Source organism: Coloeus monedula, assembly GCF_965178545.1.
Source record: "Coloeus monedula genome assembly, chromosome: 8".
In the NCBI taxonomy this organism is placed as follows: Eukaryota; Metazoa; Chordata; class Aves; order Passeriformes; family Corvidae; genus Coloeus; species Coloeus monedula.
Window position 1 is genome coordinate 11,825,272 of NC_138788.1, and position 24,801 is coordinate 11,850,072.

The window sequence follows — 24,801 nt, forward strand, 5'->3', positions numbered from 1 at the left end:
GAGACGACCTTATCAATGTCTATGAGTATCTAAAGGGAGGTTGCCAAGTGGATGGATCAGGCTCTGCTCACTGGTGCCCAGCCACAGACAAGAGGCAGTGGGCAAAAACTGATGCACAGGAAGTTCCACCTGAACACATGGAAGATCTTTACTGTGGGGTGATTGAGCACTGGAACAGGCTGACCAGGAGATGTTGTGGAGTCTCCCTCATAGGACATCTACAAAAGTTGCCCAGGCACAATCCAGACTGTGTTCTTAGGGACTCTGAGGTTGTACTAGACGACCTCCAGGTGTTCCTTCCAACTTTACCATTCTGTGATCATTTGATATTCACCCACGACACGGTTAATTCTCCAGGAGGTCAGAAATGGACTTCCCCAGCTCAACAAACTCCTGACTAACCATGAGACTGTGCAACTACTCCCAGGAATTGGCAAATCAGGAATGCATAAGGTTTGAAGGATGCACCTTCTTGAGTAGTATTACAGCCTTCAGCACAGTGCTCTTTAAATGTGCAAAGTGATGTAGCTTAAAATAAACAATTTTGATACAGTAATCTTCTGGAAGGTAACAAGAGTATGCAATTCAGCCCAGTTTCCCACCTTCCTTATTTTAGAGCTGTGGAATCGCTTTGGTTTGGGTTTCCATGAGACCTTGAATCAGTCTGCTGATGCTCAATTTGTGACTGTATTAGTAGGTATTTTTCATAATTAAGCAAAAAAACTATGGTTGAGTGATTGAATTACTTAAAGTGAACCCATAAAAGAAGTACACAGATTAAACATAATTCTTACAGCTTGTATTTCTATGATGGCACACATCAGAGTGATAACCATGTGATATGGTGAAAGCTATGTAATTAATCTATTTTCCATCCTCTTTTGTCTACTCTGCCTGCTTTCTGCCCTCTAAAGTATTTTCCATAAGACTCTTAACTATTTTATACCCTTAAGAAACTTTAGGCAGCTGCAAACTTTAAAAAATAATCACTTAGTCCCAAAACTGTATTTCTTCCACCTACTCTGAAAAGTGGTTTCCTTACAAATACTCCCTAAGACCTCGAATGCATGAATTTCAGTCACGCAGGAGTGGCATTGTTTTGTCACCCTACAGGTTGGTCAGGCATCATATCTTAAGATACAAAAACATAAGCTTTGCACTTTCTTAGAGAGAAAAGTCAATTTTTCAGGCATTTGCTTTTAACCAGAAAAATCCTCAGAATAACAGGCTCAATAAACCATGACACTTTTGGTATTTATGAACTATAATTTGCTCCTACATGGTTCTCTGCAAGCTTTGAATTAGGGTAATGAACAAATGAAGTATACACCAGCTTCAGCTAGTAATTTTTTCAAATGTTTCTTCCCCCTGCAAGACACGTAATACATTGTAGCATTCTGCTGAACAGTTTGACATGATATTGACACCTATAACTCATTTGTTCTAACTCATTTGTGCCCATAGAGACCCCAGAGGAACGCAATACGTGTAATATCTTCAGGGCCATACCCCACCATTAAAATTAAAGTCGTGCCTTTCATCTATTCATCTATTTTGAATATTACTGAAGCGAAAATATTAAAACTATGAATAGCATGAATATATAAGCTACTCAAATATTGTTTTAATTGTTCGAAGAAAAAACAACTGTGGAGAAAGACAGGTTTAGGCTGCAGCGATTTTTGTGGGAATTACTAAGAAGCCCAAGTTTGAATATTCAAAGTCTGATGAGTTTCTTGTGCAAAGGTAGATTAAATCTTGCAGAAAAGATTAGAAAGGAGAGGAGGCTCTGTCCCTCTCATTTGGGCTGCTGAGGCACACAGAGCTGGCCTTAAACAAGTTGTTCTAGGAAATACCACATCCTTCTCCTCAAGCCTTTCTGTCTATTTCTCCCTTACAAAGGAAAAAATGTAGTACTGGCAATGTATACAATAGCACTAAATAAACTTTCAAGTTAGAGCTTGCAAAGGTCTCCAAATTGTTCCAATCACTGGTGTTCCTCAACACCTTCAGATAGAAACTCAGCTTCTTTCTTTTGGAAAATCATGAAATCAAACTTTACCATTACAGTTTGCACACTAAAGAATGGGATTTTTCTAAATGCAGAGTTCTACATTCAAAGGGGAAAATGGTTTAATCCACTCTTTGACCAAGGTGAAGAGAAGACAACTGTGTGTGAATCAAAGCTGCCAAATACAAGTATTCCGCTTTGCTTTGCCAGAATACATATGTTGCAGAGTCACTATTCATTAAGTGCAGAACACAGAAAAATTTATACAGCAATAGATACCTACATTTTCTTTAACTCAGCATAGTTTAACAGGAAATGAGAAGGTTTCTACAGGCCAAACCGTACTTCACTTATACAGATTTTTACGTGGTTACCAGCTAACCCTGGTTTTATAGACACTGTCACACCCAGATGTACTATTTAAAATGTAATATTAAGGTATGTAATTGCAGCTAAATGCCCTTGACACCTGAATGACTACATATCAGGCATTCTCACCACATACAGTTTCAGAGTGATCCTCACATGCTGAGTAGGATCACTCAGCAATGGCTATCACGACCTGGTTTGTAAGCAATGAAAGTTATATTTCTAAACCATTCAAAACTAATATGTTTCAGACATATTGCTATCATTTCACTATAAATGGTAAATAACATTCATTGCAACAATAAGGGTATATAAACACACAATTTCATTTCAATAGGTATGCTGCAATTTTCAATAGCCAAAGGTAAAACCCTACTTTTAGTCCACAGATGATGCACAGTTCTATTGATTTCAAATGAAGTTGTTCTTGTAGTTCTACTAGCTGCATTCCAATTTTTTGCACTTTTCTTTCCCTGTTCTACATTTTCAGATTTTCCTCCCTTCTGAAAGCAACCTGTGATCTTGAATGAACAAATGATATAGATAGACACTGTGTTTCTTTTTCAAAACCATTTAACATTTTCATTTAGAAGCTAGTTTGCAAGAAATAAATGTCTCAGATTGTCCTTCTCTATCTAATTCACAAGGGACATATTTTTACATGCATGAAAAATACAAGAATAAATATTTGCACCAGTTGTTAACCTTGTCCCCTACCATTTATGTATAGAAGTGCGATTTTTATCTTGCAATTAGCAAGTATTTTTCAAGCTTTTGCAGGCTTTTACTAACAAAAGTCAATTTGAAAAGAAATAAGATATTTTTCTTCTATAAAATAAGAAATATCAGAGGAGCCTATCATCAGTAGAAAAGTAATTACAAATGCATATTGTGAAGTAGAGACATATAAAAAAATGGCACATACTTCCACAGTGAGGCAAAACAGTAGAGAGCAGCACAGGCAGGAGAAGGGGCTGAACACCCCAGCCAGTGCCAGGAGCCCGGTCACACCGGCAGAGCAGCCAGACTTAGCCATCCTTCTCTAGAGGTTTTTGACAGGTCTGGGCTGCAGGCTTGGGGAATCCAGGACAAACAGTTTCTCCTACACCTCAGTTATGCCAGCAGAGCTTCCTGTGGGGCCACGCTCTGAAAGCACCACAAATAACTGCAGCTGAGAGCAAGCACAGCCAGAGACACCTCACACCACCATCCATTGTTCAGCTTCCCTGGGCTCTGTCGGGGAGCAAACAGACCTGCCCTGGTCCTGGTGCTTTTATAACCTCTGCTGACCAGCACAGCCGTCTGCCCAGCAAGTTTACAGCAAAAGTATATTAGAAGTAAGAATAAGTTCAGCCTTCCTTCCTGCCACATCTTATCTATACATGGCTGCCTTTCATCTGCTTCTGTAATTGCACATGCCCATGACATTTGCCTTTAAGTCCCTTCCCACCTCTTTCTGTTCCATGTTTACATAGATAATGACACATTTTGGAACTGATTCATCTCGAGAGACTACCTCTTATGATATGGGGTTTTTCCTTGCATTCCCTTCTCTGTGATTTAAGGAGATCCCCTTCTCCTGTTCCTACTTTCAACTTCCCTTTCCACCCTCTAAACAGGTGCTGGGTTGTGGTAGAACATGAAGAAGGGGAAACTGCATTCCAGAATTTATATTTTGAAAGTGCTGTATTTACTTTCCACGTCCCTAATAGGGTTTTGTTAGCTTAGATTGTTTTAGTCTCCTAAATGTTAATATAAATGAGTTTTCCTCAGAAATGTTTTCCATATACATGGAAAGTAGGAAAGCAAAGAGGGAAAAAACCCACAATGATGCAGAATTTATTAAAATCTCCATCACGAGCAGGCAATTTCACCATTTTCTGATTCACAAGTGAAGCAAGATAGACTGTTTTGGTCAGACAGCCATCTACCATGAAGTTCAATAATTTCAAGTGCTTAAGAGTTCTACCCTTAGGGCCCAAACTTAAATGTTTTAGTAAAGCCACTTATACAATCATTTTTGTTTCTTCTCTTTTAAAATGTTTACTAGGCTGTAAAAACTCTTGTCAATAATTTCATATGCAACTTACATAATTAGTGGTCTTATAGCACTAGAAAGCTTTCAGTAAAACTACTGAATTAATCCTTTTTTTGCAAAACCTAATCCCATGGAAAACAGAGACGCAGTTTGAGATAGGAAAGCAATTTAATTTTTAACAGCTCAGGGTCTAATTTTTCAAGATCTATTTGGTCGAAGAATTTGGTAATTCTGGAATAAAATTTCTTTCCAGCAATATTTTTAAAAACAAAACCAAACAATATTTATCACTTGTTTCATTCTGTGTGATGCTGTAAAGTCATAAACTGCATATATTTTCAAATTAATTTGCCCAATTACATGTTCTAATAGAGGAATTAAGAAAAAGCAAACAAGCTGTGCAATTAAGTTCTGTGATATTTCAGTCATCTCTCTTTTTCTACACCTAAGTACTGCTCATTCTGCCATTTCCCTATTCTCCCAGCCTTGGCCTTCAGGGTACACTGCACACGTATAGAAAAGATAGGAAAAGCAAACAAGATGCTGCAGGAGAAAGGCCTCAAGTAACTAAATCCTTCGTTCTGATTGGTGATTGCACAAGCTTAAATCTGTGCTTCTGAGATGTGCAGTTTGCACTGTCATGTTGTATGGTGACATTCTCTTTAATTTTGTCTTTAAGAGCCTAGATATTAGACATGGATCAGGTGAGGAAGAAAGTACACAAAGTATACCCTTTCTTTCTTCTCAGTAAGAATTGTAATTTCCTTGGGCTCTAGTTTTGACTATTTTCCAATAAAGAAATAACATATAAATGTTCTAGTTTTGGGGGCTTTTTTTTCATTGAGGGAAAACAGTGCAAATTAGAAACTACAGAATCTGAACATTATTTAAAAGACCCCATCAAACTCCACATTGTCAGCAGTGACAAACATCAGGTCAAGGGCATCTATTAAGCTCTATTCAGAATTCCTACGGCTATTTCAGAAAAAAATCCCCCTTTTTATCATAGGGTCCTGCTTCATTAAGAACCTTAAGGTCCAGCAATTGAAGGAGAAAAAAAGTGGGGTTTTGTGGTTTTTTGTCTGACAATGTAATTCAGGGTACTTTATAATGGATGATCTAATTCTTAACTCTTTACTGATTCAATATAGATTGGTGATAAGATTCCATCAAACACATTATTCTAAATCCCAGCAGAATTGCCATTGCCATTTCCAGATTATATCACAAATTATTATACATACACTGCTGCATTAATGAACTTAAGTATGACATCATGAGGTTTTGGAGTCCAAACTGGAAGGCTTAGAAGTGTGAAACAGTACCAAAAAATAAAATGTGAAAATTAAACTTAAAGTATGGAAGAGACACTTTTGGATATATTTTACTAATATCACATTTTAATCTTTCAGCATCATGATACCCCAGTAATTTAAAAAAGCTTTAGACCCTCCACTTGCTGCCTGTATGTACCCAGTTAAAATTATGTCCATTAGTTGCCTTAGCAACAGAGGCAGAGGTTAAGTCATTTTCTAGAAGAGGCCCAGTGCAAATTATGGCATTATACCAACTTATTGCCAATCGTTTTAATTAAAACATTTTGCTTTCAACTCAGCTAACAGCAGAGATCAGTAAACAGGGCAGATCAAATTACTGATATTTAAACTCTCCTGTCTTTGGAAAGGCCCACTGTAGCTTAATTACTGTTGGGTGGGACTGATGGAGAGAGAGCAAAGAACTGAGATCGTTCCAGAGAGGCTCAACATATGAAAAATACAGAATCATAATTCTAAACGTGCAACACCAACTAAAACTGATAGTGTTTCTAGGCACTTACCACTGTGCTATGGACACATCCATGATACTGGCAACAAGAATACTTTTTCCCATAACCTTCCTCTGCCACTTTGCCATTTCTCTCTGTGAAGCAGTTGAAGAGGCAGAAGATGCTTGCCCCATTTTACCTTTGTGATGGTGAAAATTAATTTGTCATTTCCACAAATGTGCTAGAACTCAGGAGAACAAGTATATCCAGTCTCATGCACCTGGGGATGAGGGGAATGCCTTGAGGCCACAGAAGACAAGAGAAGATCTTGCACAGGCAACAGATTTTAAAGGAAACAGAATACGTGCAGTGTAAGTCAAGAAACAGGGAAACAGGCCAGGAGACTCTGGGAGCAAGTCTCAGCAAAGGTAGACATCAGGAAAGGAATGGGTCTAGCATGCAGTCGCTGCTGTGGGGTAGCCAAAGTATCACAACACTTGACAGCCAAAACAGAAGCAATCACTACCCACTCCTTTCAATGCAGTCCAGGATGCAAGTGCTCATCTTAAGTGTTCAGGTTTAGTTTTTCACCCACCAACACCCCCAAGGCCTTCTCCTCAGGGCAGCCCTTCATATTTTTGGTTTAAAATCATGTGAAGGCAGTAATGAAAATGCACAGAAATTTCTGTATCTTGAGTCAGCATCTTGGCCCTTATTACAATATAACTTTTAAGTATACATACTCTTGCTTTGTTGATATAAATTGTCCTGCAGTACCACACTAGGTTCTATCTGTTCCTCCTCCAATGGGAAGCCAGCCCGAACCCATTTAAACACTGTTATGATAAAGAAAAGAGCATTTTTCTTGTGGCAGCAAGTGAATTGTGAAAGAAATTATGCAGCCAATTCACCTTCTCCTAGGTCCTAAGTAGAACTAATCATTCTTTCCAACCAAAAAATCTTAGGGGTCTTTATTTTTACCATTAAAATACAGTTATGAATCCTATTGCTAATTTATTGCAAACTAGCACAGGTTGATTTATATTTTTTTTTCTTTCTGAGAGAATAAGATTCTGAATATATAATAATAGTCACTCATTCATGTGCTGATAGATTTCCAAAATGCACTAGCATATACTTTAAGCTGCTCTTTTATTATATCTCCCATTGTGATGAAGAAGTACATTCAAAAGTAGAGGGTTAAATTGAAGTAAGGAGAAAATATCCATTAAGAAAAAGCCATTATTCTTCAGCTAATTGTAAAAGTTAATCAGAATAATTAACCTAAGAGGAATCATAAAAAGACACCTACTCTCTAAAACATACAAATGTATGTAAAAAATATAAGGCTCTTTCTACAGATGACCTTCTAAGATAACTAAGATAACTACTGTAGCACCTCCATGCAAACAGAATAGTGGTAATTCGTAAAGAAAAAATAGGCAGAAAGATCATAAAAGCTTCATAAAAGCTAAGTTTCCACGGTGCTGCAAGCCATGAAACATTTTAATACTTTCTTTGCTCTTCCTCTGCTAATCACCTATTTAGTTCCATACACAGCAAGATCAATTGGTATGATTATTTTGAAACCCCGAGAAGTTTGCCACACATTTTTGAGAAATAGATGGTAGATATGTAGAGTTTTGTCACTGATTTCACAGATTACGAGCTGAGCAGAACCCAATGATAACAACATAAAAACAAGACTTTATCTCTAAAGAATATAGCATTTGATATGATAAATCAAAAACCTTTTTCCTACCCCCCCCAAAAATGTATAATACAAGCCCCTTGCAAGCTTCCACCTAGCACTGAAAGTGCTTTAAAGTCTTAGATTCTGAAGTCATCTTAAAAGAACTCTTGCAAGAATAGGGCCTTTTTCTCAAAAAGGCTATTTTTAATCTTCCTGTCTGTCCAGAAAACTGTAAATGTAACTCTAATCCTTTAACTCAAAAGCCTAATGTAAAAAAAACACCTCTATTTTGGGTTTTCTTTTTATTCTTATTATTTCCTGATTGATAAATTGATATTAGAATTTGGGAAGGCTGATATAACAAAACCACGCCTACTTTTCTATGCTGAATTCATTAGCAATACTGTTAGTGTAAGGAGAAATTTTGACTTGCACCAGATATTGATATGATGAAACTTTTGACCCTGTCACTTGCTCATAATGCCAACAAATATAGCACAGTGAAATGTTGGGATGTGTGCTTTATAATGATCTTTGATTTTTTGCATGGGGGGTTGGGGGGGTGCTGATGTTTCTTAGAAGGAAGTATCAACTTTTCCCCAGCTCTGCAACAGGCTGACAAATCAAACTTTCCTGATACCACACCCACTTGAATTCAAGGCAAGTTTTAAATTATTTTGCTAATTCAGGGCCTTACATACAACAATATAATTTTTTCCAACCAATGAATACTTTACAAAAAGTAGATTTTATACACATCCGGTCCAAAGTTTCTAAACAGTTCCTTTTCTATTCCAAATAAGTGATAATATTTTGATGAGTCAAATACTGCTTTGTTGAGTCTTTTAAGCCACTTATTTGATTGATTGCAAGATTTGAAGAAATTACAGGAAAACTATTATGTGTAAAGCCTGATAAGGAACAGTTCAAATTGAATTTCATCACAATAAAGATGCTCTTAAGCCTACTGTATGCTGTTCCAAACTACATTTGATATTTGAACTCACTCAAAACAAATCTGTATCACCAAAGAATTCTACTTTTAACTGACTCATAATTACAGCTTAGCTTCTTTTTAGAAAGAAATGGCAACATTTGTGAATTCTATCACATTAAGCACTTCAGAAAAAACACAGGAATAAAAAAAGATATTGACAAAGTTTATGTTCTTTCAAACCAACACTTTCATGTATGTCTAAATTTTACTTATATTTGAGTAGCTAGAAAAAAAAGAATCCCAGTTCCTTGGAAAAGCTTATTTTACTAATGATTTAAATTATTTTCAAGAGTCGAATGGATTGAGGCTTAATCTCTTGAAACAAGGCAAAGCCTTTAATGGGGAAAAATTGTAAAAAACCAACCCAAATTAACCTCCACCCTGACTCCCACCACTGGTACCCTTTAGGGCAACAAGAGGCATTCTGCAAATTAATTTTGTCCCAGCTTCCTCACCATTAGGCATTCTGACTTAGACAGGGACTTTTTACACTAACATACCGACATATAGACATACCCACACTCTAGTATTGCTCCTTTACATCAAGAATTTGTCACACTATAGTCTCAAGAAACCTCAGCTTTAGGCCGGCTTTCCATTGGAGGAGGAACAGATAGAACCTAGTGTGGTACTGCAGGACAATTTATATCAACAAAGCAAGAGTATGTATGCTTAAAAGTTATATTGTAATAAGGGCCAAGATGCTGACTCAAGATACAGAAATTTCTGTGCATTTCCATTACTGCCTTCACATGATTTTAAACCAAAAATATGAAGAGCAGCCCTGAGGAGAAGGCCTTGGGGGTGTTGGTGGATGAGAAACTAAACCTGAACACTTAAGATGAGCACTTGCATCCTGGGCTCCATCCAAAGCAGCGTGGCCTGCAGGGTGAGGGAGGGGATTCTGCCTCTCTGCTCCACTCTCAGCAGATCCCTGGTGCACTGCATCAGCCCTGGGGTTCCCAGCATAAGGACATGGACCTGTTGGAGAGAGTCCAGAGGAGGCCACCAAGATGATCACGTCTCCTATGAAGACAGGCTGAGAGAGGTTATCCAGCCTGGAGAAGAGGAGGCTCTAGGAGACATTAGAGAACCTTCTAGAACCTAAAGGGGCTACAAGAAAGCTGGAGAGGGAGTTTTACAAGGGCATGTAGTGACAGGACAAGAGGGAATGGATTCAAACTGAAAGAGGGCAGGTTTGGATCAGGTATTAGAAAGGAATTCTGTACTGTGGGGATGGTGAGGCATTTAAACAGCTTGCTCAGAGAAGCTGTGGATGCTCCATCCTTGGAAGTGTTCAAGGCCAGGTTGGATAGGACTTTGAGCAACCTAATCTAGTGGAAGGGTCCTTGGCCATGGCAGGGGTGTGGGAATTGGATGATCATTAATGTCCCTTCCAACCCAGACTATTCTAGATGCTATGATTTAGTGTCTTCATAGAAAACAGAAGCTTTGCAAGCTGATTCTTGCAATTTTCTTCAGTTCCAAAACACTTAGTTCCCATAAATTATGCTGGATTTCCACTTCAGCAACCAAATTTTCTATCACATCCCCTCTGAAACCTATCATCTGTTCTCTGAAATCTATCATCTGTTCTCTGAAATCTGTGTTTAACATCACCTTTCTTTCAGCAATGTGATATGTTGAAAGGTTGGAGGTCTCCTTTTCATCATAGCTATCTGTGTCTTGGTCAAAATACCTGACCTATAAACAAGTCTCTTGATGCAATGATTTTGGACTTATATGCTGATATTTTACAGCCTTCATTTAGATGGGAAATGTAGTAAATTTAATTTGTGTACTGGAATTGTTTTGGTTTGCATTTGCTTATAACTTTCCCTCATGCAAAGCCCCTAACCCCATGTAACACAGACAACACACAATATTTCATTCAAATGAAATATTTGGGGTATAATATTTTATATAGACTAAGAACACCAGGCCACAGAAACATATTTTTCAGGGATGGTGCACTCATCAGACCAAGAGAGTTTTGAAAATCCTAAAATTCTGAATGAACCTATTAGAGAAAACAAAACCAAAACCAACCAAATAAAAAATACATAAAACTGCTAAAACACTAACTATTAAGACAATTCAGTGTCCTAAAACAGTATTATATAACCATAAAACAAAAGGCAAGAAAGAAACTCTGCTAGTATATGTTACTGTGAACAATCACATCTTTGAGGTAGCAGTTTTACACAGATAATTTTTTCAGTTACATTGACAACAGGTACCTCATGCTGCTCTCAAAAAAACTGCAAGGTTGTTTTTTTTTTTCACTTATTTAGAAGACTGAAAAATAATCCATTAACACAAATTCTAGGTGGATTAAGAATTTTCTTGTGTTTTGGAAGTTTTCAGTGGAATAGGGAAGAAATACAAAACAAATGAGTCTCCCACTTTTCGGGAAGGCTCTGTACACTACCTCTCTCCCTCTCTCTGACTCAGTATGTCAGTGTGGATATAAATGAGAATAACATCAAGCCTCGGACATGCAGCATGCAACACCATCCAAACATTACACTGGCAAGCAACAGGAGACGTAAATTCACCTTGCTACCCTTAGAGAGTCAGAGAATGGATCTGAGCTCCAATTTCAGTAACTATGGATGAACCAAGATTGATTGGGCTTTACTGCATTTCATTTCTACCCACAAGAAAATAAAGACATCTGCTGCTAACACCAATGGACCACCTGCCATCAAGAAACCTTAGTATATTATACAACAAATTATACAAGAAACCATCCTCAGGACCACTCAGACTCTCCACAAAGGGTAAGTCCTTTCACACCTCAATCAGGTGCAAGAATTGCAATAACGAGCCATTCTCTCATTTACAGTTTCTGCCCTGAATACCTGCACACTTCTATTGCTTACTTCTCCTTACTGCCCCTTTGGGAGTAATGCCTGTTAATTGAAATGGCCCCCCTTTGTAACAGTCAGCAGCGGGTTTGATTACTGTATTCCAATAAATAATACGGCTGTATTAATTCAGACAGAGCAATTAACACACAGGCCAGACATTTTTACTGTGCCACTTTTACTGTATACTACCAATTAGGTGTTTCTATCTGAAATACTATCCCCTATTGAAAGCCAAATAAATTCAGCTGCAGATTGATGTTTCCAACAATTGTGTCCCCCATTAAGTACCATCTGACAGCGCCTTTCACACCATACACATTGATCCTTCCTGCCCCGAACTTGCATCTAGATTCACACTCAATCTTTTTCATCTGCCTTTTATTTTTAAGGAGCCAAAATTCATGGTGATACTTTGAATCAGATATTTTAAAAATTACATTGGGAAATTAGATCCCTGTTCCACTTTCTGTTATTCAGATTCACCACAAGTATCATTCACACAGAAAGAAAATAAAATTTACTCTCTAGAAAAAATAATGTTCTATCAAATCAATGCTAAAACTTCACCAGATTTGGAAGTGTAGGGGAGAAAAGGAGGTATTTGTACAGCACCACAGTATTTGCATAAAAACTCTCATCTTCTGTCATGACATCTCAGAAATTTAGTTTTCAAGAAGCATGAAGAAAGCAGTATGTTGATAAACTATATATGTTGATTGTGAAGGGATCACAAGATAGGTTTGATTCACTGCAAGAGGTTTCCAGAATCAGAGCTAAGTTTAAAAATGCTGTATCATTCTTATGGATAAATCACAGAAGTGATTACTTTTCTTTTTTTTTTTTTTTTTTTTTTTTTGGTTCTTTTAATTGTTGAACATTATGTGGGCTTTATTACTACAGTATTTTTGTAAGAGTATAAGAAGTTAACAAAGTTCTTTGTGTCCATATTTCTCACATGATAAAAAGGCTTTACAGCTCCTTGCTTGGACAATTTCTGGTGTTTTTCAAAAAGCCAGTGCTATTAGCCTAATTTAGACAGATATCAAGGGGTCACAAGACCATATGGAACACAGAAACTGAAGCTATTTTGCATTTAAGGATACTTCATGCTTACCAATCTTGCATTCTCTTTAGGTTACAACTCTAAAACTGAAATAAGGGTTTTCGTTTTCTTTTTCCCATCTCATCATTTTCACTTGAATCCTGCTCTAAATGTCTTCAGGAACAATGATTTTTCTAACTGTTGATAACTAAAAGAAAATCAACACCATTAGGAATATTCTGAGTGTAGTCTAAAGGGAACATGAATGAAATGTTTGAGAATGAATCACTGATTTAGAGGAGGGTGTTGCATATTTTCTTATGTGATAATCTGGAGTAAACCTTCAACATACAGTCTTTTGTTTTGGCTTATAAAATAAACACTGAAGTCTGTTATTATAGCTATTAAATAGAACAAGAAGGAAGCAATAATGGCTTTATACTTTACAAACTTGAGCAGATAACTTGTTATCATCCCTCACTCAATTACATGACTATTGCAGTGCATGAGGCGGTATCCACGCCAGCAGAACATTCAGAGGACAGGTGGACAGGCCTCCAGAACACCAAGGTCTAATCCTCACCTCGTGGTTATGGCCAGTTCCCATGTTCCTAGTGGTTCCTAGTTTACATGTTTTAAGTTTATTGGTTCAGGAGTTCTCCACTCGGTTTTATGTATAAGTTCATGTTTATGCATTTCCACTAGTTGCTTATGTATTAGTTCTGGGAAGTTCTCCCTTCTTTGACGCCCCATTGGTCTACTCATGTAATTCCCTCCCTTAAGTTATCCCTATTGTATATTCCTCTGTTGTCTCCTCCTCCTCAGTCGATTCCCATTGGTTGTTTCCCTTTGTCCCACCCCCATATAATGTACTGCATTCTGTCTCACTCCCTTGTCTTTGTCCCTGGACCCTCTACCTGCAATAAACCAGCTGGAACCCATACAAAGACCCTCTCTCGTCCTTTGCCTCTGCAGACGTTTTTGCATCCTCTTTGTTTGGGGCTCACTCCTTGAGAAGGAGCCAGCTTTCCCTGCTTGCTGCAGCTGACAGCTTTCCCTGCTAGCTGCAGCTGACCCCTGCCTGCAGCAGCAGAAGCCAAGGACATCTGCAGCTGGACACTGTGTGGCCTTGGGCAGCCCCAACAGGGCCACATGACTATGAAGACCTTGAAGCATTACGCAGGATAAAGGCAATGCAGAAACCGGGCAGCACTTCACTGCGTGGTTTCTCCAGAAACAGGATTCCCATCCTTCACTTGAATAAAATCCAGTTTGCAAAAAAAGATGGATAGAAAGCATGAAACACCAATCATGGTATCAAATATTTGATCCTGACTGCTCTCTACATGGTATGATTGTGCACTACAAACTCTCCTGTTGATTCAAAGCATCCAACTTTTAGTTCATGACAGTTCAAGAGAATGATAAACACTCAACAGAATAAAAAATACAACTGTGAAGTTACTGGGTGCACTGCCTTTCCCCTGAACTTCTCTAATTTCGTAAAACTTTTTTCAACTCCTCACTGCATGGGCAGGTATCAGCTTTCTCCCCCCAGAGCCTCTGAGCTGCTCTCCCACAGATGCAGCTGTGAAATGAGGCGGAGCCAGTAAGTGCAGGAGCTTTACAGGTTTCCTTAAGGAGCCCATAGGTACTAAGTGCCATAAGTAACACAGAAGCAATCGTGTAAAATTTGCTTCCTGGAATGTTCGTGGTAGCCAGCAAAAGCAGTCACAAAGAAATACGTATAGACCCACTGCTATCTTACATTTGGGATCGTCTGTAAATTCCTCAATCAAGCGTAAGTTAATGTAGGCGTACATTGCATTTCCTTGAGAAATGAGTGCAACCTGCTTTCACAAGTCAATGGGTCTTTATCATCTTCCTGTCACCTGACTTGTTAATTAGTTTAGCTATAAACCCCCCATTGATCATATGGGAACTAATGCTGATTTGAGATATTAAGAAAATGTATTAACTTTGATGTTATTTTAAAACCGGGTGGAGCTGCTAACAAAGTGAACATTGACGCTTCCAAGCACAAAGCTCAGGAGCAGGAGTTCCTGAGCCGAAGCCAGCAGGAGTGTATCACATTCTTACTGAGCCAAAACAGCAAGCAACACAATTCATTGCAAAGTAAGTTAGAGGGAAATTCTTAAATAAGTTGTTTGGGAAGCTTCCAGGGTTTTCAAAACCTGTCTCTGAACGACATATAACTATGTGAAACTTATAATTATGTATATGTATAACTTCCCTTACAGCCTAGATACAAGGAAATCAGGGCAAAAGAGGAGGGATGCAAATCTCCAAAAACATTTTCTTCTCTTCGAGGAGTCTCCTGATAACAGTCTATCACTGCTGCCCGCTGTACAGTGTAGCCACCCTGGCATATGAAGAATGGAAAAATGGTAGCATCTCAAACACTTATTCACATCAAACATACACTAGTCTTAAAGACATGGATGATTGCAGACTTCAATTATACCAGAAGAATCTGATGAGCAGCATAAACTATTATAGTAAGACTTACCTTGCATTGCATAAAGTCATCATTACCTTCAACTCCTCTGTAAAATAGACAAGAGAAATAAATAACCCAAAGAACAAAGGGTTCTGGAATAGAAGCACTGTTGTAACTAAAAGGTAAATAAATCCCAGTGAACAGGTGTTGGGGTCCCTCCCCTGCCATGGAGCCCTGGGAGAGGGGCCCTGGGGGGGAGACACGGGGTCTCCCTGCCCCTGGTCAGCCTCATTCCCCATTGGTTGGTTTGGGTTCCCTGATAACGCCAAGGACCCTCGGGTCCCGTGACTGCGGAGTTCCTGAGCTGAGCCCTGGCCATGCAGCTGGAGAAATAAACATCTCTGAAACATCTACCACGAATCTGTCCATATATACTGCATTTCCACAGGACTCCTGGTTTGATATAGGCGTGTTACAGTAATCCCCGCTGTAACAAACAGGCAGCAGCCATAACCTGTTGAAGGAGTAGTCTCCCTTCCATAGAAAGGTGACTCATAACTGTATGACTCAGTTCAATGATGCACAAAACGCAGGGAAGTCATCTCAAAGTTCTTAAGTTTACTCAGCAAATAATAAAAATAATGATTAGCTACATTTGACAAATTAAACTTATATTCTGATTCAGCTGCACTTCTGTAGGCAGTACTAGAGCTAGTTATTTGGAAAAACTGTGAAGTTTGTCTTGTCATGATCTGTCACTCCTATTGTTTCGCTAATCTGTTTGGAGAGCATCCACAACAGAGCCAGAGCTCCATCACCAGTTCTCATTATTTTCTGTCTCTCCAAATACAGATAAATAGTATTAGTTGTGGCCTTTCTACACCTCTGAGGGCTGCTATTGTGTTTCTTTGTAGCCTGAGGACTTCAAATTCCATCTTTCTCAATAGATTTCTTATTTACAGGACTGCTCTTCTCTGTATTTCCAATCAGGCCATCTTTCCTTGAAACTGTGGGCCATATGAAGATAGATCCCTGTTCATACCTCATCTATGCCAAGCAGGGCAAGGCTATTTCATGTTCATGCAGATTCTACGTCTGTTTATAAACCCCTGTTCAGTATTCACGGCAGCATGAAATTGCTGACTCAAATTCAATTTCTGATCGACTAAAACCCTAAATCCTTTTATGTAGAAACTGTTGGTTAGCCTGTTTACATCTGTTCTTTAAAAATTATTCAACATGACTGTTAGCTATTTTTTTTTGTCAGAGCAATTCTGACAAAGTATATATGCCTACTGCAAACATATTAACCAGAAGGATATGAATTTCATAAGTTTCATGGGCCATGACTTAATACAGAGGTACTGGCACCTCAGGCTAGAACATAATATTTTATGGCCTAACTCCTTTTTCATTTCCAAGAACAGTGTCTCTGTTTCATAAACAGTGGCACAACAAATACAGCCTTTTGTCATGTGGAGGAGAAGCAGAGGGGAACAGTACAGTATGTATAGTACCTTCTAAATATGCTGGAGCCTTTAGTAGGAAAGGTGTCAATCAAAGGCAGCAGGACCCTACCTCTAGAACTGCTACAACTCACCATATGCACGTCTGCGTTTGTCTCTTTGTTGGCAGTGAGATTTTTATTCACTTGCACCTCAGTTTTAAAATGTCTTTCGAATCTATGAAAGTTTTGCAATGTGGTGATAATTTTATAAGAGCCTCTAATGTAAGATACTAAAAACCTTTACTATGGCTGATTTATGCATTGACTCAAACTTTCAGGACCAAACTTTAATCTCTGCTAATTTAGTTTTACTGCATTAGTTTATAATGTGTAACTTTGTTCCATTTAGTAAGATTCAAATCTATTGATGTCCTGGGTTGCAGTGTATTCTATTACCATCCTCATGAGCTGTTGAAATCAGGTGGGGCAGTGTTTCCTTGCCTCCTCCCCCCAGACTATCTTGCTGTTAATGGCCCATCATTGTCCTGCCGCATGACTCAGAGATAACTCCCTCTGGACTATCATCTGTTAATGAGCCCAATCAACACTTGGCCTCATGACTCATCACCCCATTGTGAGATGCTCCACCCAGAGGGAGGAACCAAGCATTCCATCCTGGGTATGACCTGAGATTCTGAACACCAGAGATAACCCTTCCACTGGATTTCCAGAGGACAGGAGCTACACAGCCACCACTGGACCTGAATAAGAGCAGACCCTTTTTCTACAGGGTCACCACTTCAGAGGACTGCAGCCACCATTCTACCAGACTGCTACCACCACCCTGATTAACAGGGACTCAGGTTGTATCTTGACTCTGTCAGTTTGAACCAGTGTTTTCTGCCTTTATTTTTGTTTTCCTATTAAATTGTTAATCTGACTTGGTGTCTCCCACTAGTTTGTTTTCAAACTAGTACAATTGAGAATATCAAAAGAAAGAGAAAAATCATTGTATTCTGTTAAGTTGAACCTGGCAGCTCTACCCATTCCTGAATGAGTTAAAAATCTACAGAGTGGGATAGCATCTACACAGCACAGATAGGGGAAGATACCAGAACAAACAAAAAGGTGGAATCACAAAAGAATCCCCTAAACCTGAAGTGCTAATGGCTATTTTCTTGACTTAGTGCTGCTCCAGAAAAAGGAACATTAAAACACAGGAGATTTTAACTAATGTGTCCTCCCGTAAAACAATTGGCATCCTCAAACCAAATCACCCTTGTCAGTACAGCAATATCATGGAACAAAGCACTTCACAATCAGCCTTGTCAGTCTTTGCATTATGAACACAAGAAACTCAAACCATAGAATACTGTTTAAAACATGCAATAAATTGCACCCAAGAGCCGTTTTTGATACATAATCCATCTTGACAAGCTTTGGGCTGACTTTGCTGACCTATTGACCCTGCCCATAGGCAAAGCATGTCTCTTTGCCACAGCTAATCTTTTCTGGACACCCCTGTCACAGTGCAGCTCCGTTTGAAGCAGCTGAAAAGGTCAACGACTGTCTCTCCACTCTCAGACTGAATTTAAGTCAATTCATATCTAGGCATCCAAAGTCCTGTGATTCGCTACAGGATCTCTGCACATGCACTTTGTTCCTTTGCCATTCCTTTCCCCCATGGCTCCATCCACCACTTTCTTAAAGCATCTTTGGCTTATTCATGCAGTTACAAAATTTTGAATTAAAGATCTCATTCCTGCGTTTTATAAAGCTATGCATGCCTTGCAAATAGCAACCAAGTACAAATCCAGAGATTAGGCTCTTTTTATTCATCCTTTACCCAGATATAAAATACAGAACGGTGTACTACCTCTGGATGCCTATTTTCTCAGTTTGGACTGTTATGGCCGTTGCAGTCACTGGAGTAATTTCCAGACATTGGAACAGTAGCTTGGCAGCTGCTGAAGTGGGAGGAGATCTACTGTTCAAACAAACCCTCCTTCAAATAACTCTACTGACTGTCCCTCATTGCTGGGATAGTGTCTCTCAGATGTTCTTGCTGGGTTCCTGGAAGCCAGAGCACTCACCAGTTATTTACTGCTGCTTCCAATTGCTTGCCACTAAGAGGAAGAGAACAAAACCAACTATTGCTTAGGCCACAAAAGCCATCCAGTAATACAGCACTCATTACATATTTGTAGTACATTGCGTACAGGAAAGAACTGAAGGACAAAAATTGTCTTGAATGCCCGGTTTAGAACTAAGTGGAAGAGCAAGATGAGCAATGAAAATCATGAAAACAGCATATATTTGCCAAGGTATCTAATAGACTATTTTAGTTAATCTTATTTCCATGTCAAGTCTTACAGGTTGGTGAGCTATCAAATCAGATTCCCATTAAAGGACCTGTTTTGCCACAGAAGCAGCAGCAAAATTACCTTTGACTTAAAAGCAGGCATAAGCCATTGAAGGATAAATGAACCTTTGATCAATATAACATGTAGTATGGGAAAGAGATGATTTTTTTCTCTTCTTGATCAATCATTGCTTTCTCATTTTTTTTCCTCTACCATGAAAGTTAGAGGTTCCAAGATATATTTTTTTTCAAAAACTGAGAAAAAATTTACTTTAGAGGTCTTTAGTTGTACATCTTGAATTTCCCAAAAATAAAGAATTTTGAGGCAACCAAATGAAAAGTGGTAATAATCTCCAACTCCAACCTTTATCAGAGTAGAACAAATGCTATTTTCTAGTGTGTAAGACAGTAAAACACACTTTAACTTCCTATTCTTTAAAAGGTAATAGTATTACTTCCAAAGTCACAAAATTACTTAGGCTGTCAAGTATTTTAATGATTTGGGAGCCCTGAGAAGATAGCAAGGACTATAAAACTGGCCTCAGAAAGGCTAAAGTATATCTGACTTCTAATTCTGTTACTTTTCCTCCCCAAACCCAATCCCTAAAACTGAATCACACCTTTCATCTTAGCTTTGACCAAAGCTCACACGTGTCAATGGAAAGGCACTTGGCTTGTTCATTTTTCACAGACACGTTTCTCTCTTTCGTCAACAGTCATGTACAAACAGCAGTATCAACAGAGAGGTAACTTTTTGATGAACACAGTGCTCTCTTCCCCCAAATACACTGAAACAAATTTCATTTCGGAAAAAAATTATTCATTCCCTGAGATTATCATTCAATCAGCACAGTTCACACTTGAGAAGTCTCCAAGAAGATGGCTCCTGTTGCAGAGTCATTTCAAGCCTACCGTCTCCCAAGTACATGCCAATAACTTGGTGCAAGCAAGCCACACAGCTGCCTGGTGTCATCAGTGGAAGCAAGAGGTTTATAAGCAGTAATAGCAAAAGCAATCAATATTATTCATCAACATAAACTTCTCAAAGGTAAAATTCCCCTTTCAAATCTGTGAGGTAGGTTTTACTCCTCTAAAAAAAGTATTACCTTGTCCCTGAAAAGGCAACACGCAAAGGAAAGTGAGGAAGAAACATGCAAGAGTGAAAATCTTTCCTTTGTGAAGGATCTGTTTCTGGAATCTGAGAGGAAAGTAGAACACAGTCTCTTATACACACTTCACTTGTTTTCTCTTTTCCTATTTCCTAAAAATAATTTCTAAATACTTTCTGAGTTTTCCCTCTCCAAATTTCTTAAAGGAATGATCAGATAAGTGAACTTTAACATGCACAGAACGGGCCTGGGCCCAGGACTGCTCCCAGCATTATTACTATACAACAGAGAATGACACGATTAAAAGTTACTGCTATCATGCAATTTCCTGCTATCACAAAATAATGAAACTACTCTTAAAACGATGGTTCTGCTCTAATGAGTATTCTCCCTGCTATCTGCAGCACACACAATGAATAAAAAGATATAATAATACATACACACGACACTAAACCTTTGGCCAACATGAAGAATTTGAACTGGCAATCTCCAGCCTTACACATCTGTCCTGTTTCAGTCAGAGTTTAGAGCCAAGCAGCTGAAAGTTAGCATATCCTCTGTAGATTTACACAAAGAAGACTTAGCAACCATTCACTGGGATCACACAAAAATTACCTTTTACTACCAAAAATGTGCTTATTTGATCTAGAGCCTTGTTTCATACCTGAAAATAAATTAAAACACAGATGTGGTTTTTTATCACAGATGTGACAGGCTTCCAGTCAGCTCCAGGAGAGGTCCAAAGTCTAGAAAAATAGGCTTACTATGACACAGTTCTCTCAGATTGCTCTTATCTTCCAAAGATTTTACACTTCTGATGTATCCTCTGGGATTTTTGGAAATCTAAACTCCTGAGTTTGGCTGGGATAGAGTTAATTTGATTCCTGGTGGCTGGGTACAATGCTGTGGTTAGTTTCACGTTTGAAAACTGTTGATCACGCACTGATGTTTGGCTGTTGCTGAGCAGTGCTGACCCCAAGTCAAGGACTTTGTAGTTTCCCATGCTCTGCCAGTGAGCAGGTGCACAACTATTAAACTGTTCTTATCTCAACCCAGGAGTTTGCTCATTTTTTTACCCTTCTGATTCTCTCCCCCACCCCACCAAGGGGGAGTGGGTGAGCAGATGGGTGGTGTTAATTTGGGTTTAAAACGCACCAGGAAGAAAAAAAGACTTGGGTTCATATTCTGCCGTCAATTTATATTCTATAAGGAATTCTGTCTTTACTAAAAATTGCCACAATGTAAAGTGAACACAAAGATAATTGTGTATTATCAACTGTAGGTGCTATACAGTTATTTTATATATCCTATTTAAACAAATAAAAAGAAACACAACACAAAAAATACCCCAAAAAACCCCAAAACACAACGTAACCCTAAAACACCACCTAAACCCACATTAATTATTTACAGTTGTCTGTAATGGTCTAGGTGAGATTCCAGACATGTGTTGTCTGACAGTGGGTTTCCAAAGAGTTAACATATTGCAGCCAGAGCCCTCCCCACCAGCGACTGCTTTTCTGTTTAGTTCTATAAATGAAATTTATTAAAACCATTACATGCACAGTGATGCCACAATATCCAGAGCAAAGTTACTAAATCTAAAAGAGCTTTTATTTAATCAGGAGATAGCTAACAGATGTAATGACTGGGGGATGAGGCAGAACCTGGTTTTACATTCAGACCCTGACAACATGGTTTTATCCCTTTCAATAATGTAGATTCCTTATTTCTCTAAATCTATTAATTTAAATAAAACATGATCATTTCTAAAAATGTCCCATTTATTACACTCAAACCCTTCTGCTCATGTGTCTAATTGGAACCAAATATTTTCTTGTCTTCCAAAAACCTACTCTGGTTATTTTTTTTAAACAAGCATCTCTATCTCTCCATCCATCTTGTCTGCACAAAGAAGGGATAACCTGCAGCTGAATTACAGAAAGCCTATTCTCCCAGTGGGATCTGAGATAAGATAGACTGCATTAACCCTAAGATTCATTTCCCAGCTAGGAATTCTCCCTAACTCTTTTAAGAAGATCACAGGAAACAGGCTGGGTAATGGTAAGAGGTCTATTGAGTGCACTTTCATCACCAGCTTTCATGAAGAGAGAAATGGTAATAAGGTCACAGAAACCTGAAGTGCTGTGGGTGGCTAGAAGACATCTCTCTAAGTACACCAGCATTTCAGCCCTGATATACAATGCAGTATAGGCCATGGCTATCCAGACATCTGGGATGCTTTCTCCACATCAAATGAGTTCCAGAGGAAAATTCTAACAGATTCATCCAGTTTGCTGATCCTCCCCATACGGTTTGCTCTCTAAAAGGACTCATCAAAAAGTTATTATCTACATAGCCTCTTTTTTAACTAATTGGCTGTTTCAAGACAATTATTTGAAAGTTTTTTAAATTTTTATACAAGCATAGACATTCTTACCTGTCATCTGGTACAGAGCCGTCCTCTAAACCACAAAAACCAACCAAATATTTTGCACTATACTATCAGTGTCCAAAAGCTCCCAAATACTTTCCACACATTAAGAAAACCCCACACAAGTCTTAACTTGGAACAAAGGATTTAAAAAATGTACTTAACCTCCATAAATTCTGCCAAGGTACAGAGAGTGATCAGTACACAGCAGTTTAATGCAAAAATTTACAGTTTAGAAACTTGTCCTGCCCTCCCATTTTGCTCCCTAAACCCATATATCCCATAGGAGAACACAAGACAGTAACACTTACTCCACTATAGCCCACAAGCCAAGTGTACCATGTATTCAACTGATGTACTCAGCCCAGTGCAATACACTCTCTCCACATTTCACACTGCAATGAGAAACATCAAGCTGCAAAGCCATCAAACTTCTTGCTTCTGTTTCCCTGATCCAGCAGCTTGGTGAAATCTCAGAACAGATGGAAAGCAGTACTTTGAGAAAAGGTCTCCATTTTGAAAGTGAATAGAAGGTGAAGTAATTTCCTCATTATTGTCTCTTTTGTAGTCATAATTAGCCACCATCTTCTGAAAGTAAAGACAATTCTTTGACAGGCATTTGGGAAATCCAGTGTATTGAACTGGCTCATTTATTTTCCTAAGCCTAGATGCTAAGATAAACAAGGAAGCAGGGCTTCCAACAAATAATATTATGAGAGGGCTTTTATCTTGAATTATCCAAAATATAAGTAGCTATTGAAAATATAGTTTATATTTAAAAAACTAAGCAACCTCATTTCGATACAGCACAGATTTCAGAAAAGGAATTTAAAACCTACTTTGCAAATACTGTTTGCAGCTAGTTTTTATAACCAGTTACATGACAGGGCTGAGACATTGGGTTATGATTATTCAGAGCCATTCCTTCTCTCAACATCTCCAGTTGGATTGGACAGAATTATGGGACCAAAATTTTACCTAGCTAACTCAGTCAGTTGCACACTATATTCACATGCTCATCTTCCTGTTCAGGTCTTTTAAGAGCAACATAAACAAGATATTTAAGTTGTGGACTCATTAGATAATTCACTACGTTTGCTCATCTGTTTGAGTATACAACAGAGTAGTTTAAATTATCTCAAGCTTGAAGCTAATGATTTTGATTATCACAGTCCTTACATCTGCTCTGCAGCTGTCTTTTCTACAAAATCAATAGCACAACTGATTTAGTGCCCTCTAGGACAGCTTCAGAAAATTCTTCTACAGTTAATGTAGATGCAATTTTTCTTTGCTCTGCTGCTGGCTGAGAACACAGGAAAGGTGCAATGTCAGGACAAATCCTCTGATTCTCAGTCAGGTTGACCTCCATAAACCCAACACGAATCAGAGCAGCCACTGTGAGCTGTGTGATGCGTGGCAGGCTGTGCACAGGGAGCCCAGCTCTGTCGCAGTGCATGTGTAGCACAGCCCTCTCCTCGTCTGCAAAGGGAGGGACCGGCAGCAGGTCTGCAGCAAAACTGGGACAAATACTGCTCCCCCACCACTATCTTTTAGGCATTTACTGTCTTTGTGGACATTTTACAGCAGCACTGTGCTAATAAATAGTAATTATGTAGTGAATCCTGAAGAGTCCTTGTCTCCAAAATTCTATCTTCTGTTCCCTCTTAAGCCACCGTATAAGGGACATGTTTTAGCTTAATAAACACAGGAAAACAAGAGCACCAAAGTGAGTGTGTGCTCTAGTTTTGCTTCTATCTTGATATAGGAAAAAATAATTTTCCAGGAATTAGCCGTGCTGCAATTTGCATATGTATTTAAGTTTAGGTGACCCTTATTTACTTCACTGTCCACTTCAATAAGTGGAATATATAATCTTTCACAACTTAAAACAAATAACAATCAGCTTTGCATCATCACAGTAACAGTCATTTGTTTTGTAAAACTGAGGTTGTAAAATTCCAACTTTGCCTATGGCTAAATACTATCAAAGATTATAATACAACTAATGTTGTATTCCTGTATGAATGGGAAATTCTGGTTTTATTTTAAGAATATTTTTAATAAGTATGCAACAGAAAAAGTCACCAATGAGGAAGATTAAAGCACCAGACTCTCTCCCTTCTCTTAGGAATTGTAGTTTGAAAGCAGTTCAAAATATTATGTGGACTAGCTTTGGCAGGCAGATCCTGATAAAACATAT